The sequence below is a fragment of the Meleagris gallopavo genome, chromosome 1 (assembly GCF_000146605.3).
Source record: "Meleagris gallopavo isolate NT-WF06-2002-E0010 breed Aviagen turkey brand Nicholas breeding stock chromosome 1, Turkey_5.1, whole genome shotgun sequence".
Lineage (NCBI taxonomy): Eukaryota > Metazoa > Chordata > Aves > Galliformes > Phasianidae > Meleagris > Meleagris gallopavo.
In genome coordinates, this window is record NC_015011.2 from 125,516,367 (window position 1) to 125,519,363 (window position 2,997).

General features: G+C 37.7%; 1 long non-coding RNA gene across 1 annotated transcript; it reads left to right on the forward strand.

The window, feature by feature from the left end:
* Positions 1-8: 8 nt before the first annotated feature.
* Positions 9-1,990, forward strand: LOC104916066. Its single transcript, XR_796524.2, has 3 exons — positions 9-524; positions 1,396-1,466; positions 1,913-1,990. It is a non-coding gene; the product is annotated as an uncharacterized LOC104916066 (long non-coding RNA).
* The last annotated feature ends 1,007 nt before the right edge of the window (positions 1,991-2,997 follow it).

Below are 2,997 nucleotides of genomic sequence, written 5' to 3' on the forward strand. Positions count from 1 at the left end.
TAATGTCAGTAACTGTTCTGCTTTTTCTTTATTATCCATGTCTTTTGCCATATGAGCTTTTGGTAATTATTTTTTGTAAGGGCTTAACCACTGAGATTTTTCATTATTTAATGCTGTGAGATGTCCTGTAAGAGCTGTTTTCAGAATCTATTCAAGGCAATAAAAGGATTCTTGTTGAATTCATTGGGCCTACATGTAAAGTTCTACCTTCTTAACTCATCTTTTTTTCTTGCCCTATCAAAATTTTGATTTGGGATGCTCATAATCATTACCCATCCATTTAAAGAGAATCCTCGGAGTCCAGCTAACCGTAATCCTGTGTACTAAGTGATTTACTGATATTCTGTTATTGAGCAGAAAACATCTAGTTTGTTTTGTTTTACATGGCTAAAGAAAGAACTGGAAGATGCTTGGGGCGTGAAAGTCTTTGACAGATACACAGTTGTGCTTCATATTTTTCGTTGTAATGCCAGAACTAAGGAAGCAAAACTCCAGATTGCGTTGGCTGAAATTCCACTCCTCAGGTACCTCAAGTTGTCCGAAGTACATACTGATATTTCCGTATTTTGGTGACAATTTTTTTACGCTAACTAACAGTACAGTACTGTACTGTAAGGAAAAATGATGCTGTTTTGGTTTTGCATCCTATTCTCAATCGTTGCCAGGAGCATACACTCTGGAACAGGTTGCCCAAGGAGGTTGTGGATGCCCCATCCCTGGAGGCCAGGCTGGATGTGGCTCTGGGCAGCCTGGTCTGCTGTTTGGCGACCCTGCACGGAGCAGGGAGTTGAAACTAGATGATCATTGTGGTCCTTTTCAATGCAGGCCATTCTATGATTCTATGAACATTGAAATATTTGCTTAATGTAATTGCCTTAAACTTGTACAGTACTGAAAGACAAAGCCAGAGTGCTGAGTAAATAATGTTGCAAAATATATTTCTACTTGAAAGTTCCTAGTTCTTTCTAATGTGGAAAATGGATTGCAAGATTCTATAGGAATTAGGATAGATGAATTTCCTATATAACATAAATAGCTATAATGAGGAAAGCTATAAACAAGAAATATTAAAGGCATTGATTTTTGTCTGAATTAGAAACATCTGTACATGGAAGCTGGTGTGAGTTGCATGGATATATCACTCATCTTTGGCTTTCAGAACAACCAATATAATTTACTGAGATGCATCGTTTTTCAAACCACAGTTGAGGAGCCAGAAATAATGGATTTTTCACCAGGCAGTTTTTCTCCATGAGCAGTCATTATTTACACCTCTTTCTTCTAGTGTTTTCATCTGTACTGTTAGAATGTCAACAGTGCTACATATTTACTAGGCATTTTAAGATAAATTGATTAAAGTAGTCTGCTTGTAATTAATTATTACTGCACTGCCAGGTCAAATCTAAAAACTGAGGTATCTCATCTAGATCAGCAGAGAGGTGGATCAAGATACATCATGGGCTCAGGTAAAGTGTAAATATTTTCATGAATTAGAGGATTCTTTTTTCTCCATAATTAACATTTTTAATTACGTCTTATTTTACTGGGGGAGGCTGGGAGGAATGGCAGTTTGTGTTCTGCATCTTAATTAAGTGAACGTACAAAAGATTTGTGGGAACGTAACTTTAGTTGTGACCATAATAAAGTTTTAATGCTCAATAAGTGGCCATGGGCAGAGTATTTGTTACCACAGGAGTACATCATAAGCGTACATGGTTATTCTAAAGTTCTTTCTTATGTTTTAATAAATATTTATCACTCTTATTCTATGTTTGGCAAGAGTACATAGTTTTAGTTGCTTATTTATAACGTCATATCCTCTAGTGGTAACTCACTCAATTTCCAGATATCCAACTGTTGTTTACTGTTCTGTTTTAGACTGTTCTGCCAATTACTCTTATGTATTTTTCAGGTGAAACTTTCATGGAGACACAGAATCGTCTCTTGAGAGAAAAAGAGCTTAAAATTCGGAATGCCTTGGAGAAACTAAGAAGAAAAAGATCTTTGCTCAGAACTCAGCGCAAAAAACGCGAGTTTCCAATTATCTCAGTAATGGGCTATACTAATTGTGGTAAGCAAAAGCAAAATTGTAGCACAAAAAAGCTTACCTTGTCTAATTTTTAATAAGAATGTCTAGCCAGAATCTGATTTGAGTATAAATAGGCTTTGTATTTTAAATAAGTTTTAGATTGTGTAATGAGTGTATGTCAATTAGGTTATAATTAGTGAAGCAAATAATGTTTGTTACAGTAAGATGTTTCTGCAGGCATGTTCTGGAGAAACTCCTAATTCCTATTGTGTGAAAAGGATTTTAGTTTAGTGTTGAAGACTGTTGTTAGCGTCCTGTTGTTGGGCTCCTCACTGCAAGAAAGATGTTGAGGCCCTGGAGCATGTTCAGAGAAGGGCAACAAAGCTGTGAGAGGCCTGGAGCACAGGCCTTATGAGGAGAAGGTGACGGAGCTAGGATTGTTCAGTTTGGAGAAGAGGAGGCTCAGGGGAGACCTTATTGCTGTCTGTAACTACATGAAGGGAGATTGTGGTGAGGTGGGAGTTGGCCTCTTCTCCTGTTAACTAAGAGGAGATAGAAGGAATGGCCTCAAGTTGAGCCAGGGGAGATTCAGGTCAAATGAGGGGAAAAGCTTCTCCAAAAGTGTGGTCAGGTGCTGGAACAGGCTACCCAGGGAGGTGATGGAATCACTGTCCAAGAAGGCATTCAAGAAACATTTAGATATTGTACTGAGGGAAATGGCTTAGTGGGGAAATATTGGTGGTAGGTGGCCAGTTGGACTGGATGGTCTTGGAGGTCTTTTCCAACCTTAGTGATTCTGATTCTATGACTCTGTTATGTCTTATGATAGAGAACAGTACAGGTCACTAGGTAAATTCAGGAGAGTTGGGCAGCTAATCTGAGAAATTTAAGAGACATGTAGCTTTTCATTGATTAATGTGTAGTATTTAAAGAAATGCTTTTAAGATAATCTAAGTAAAGCCAAAGCT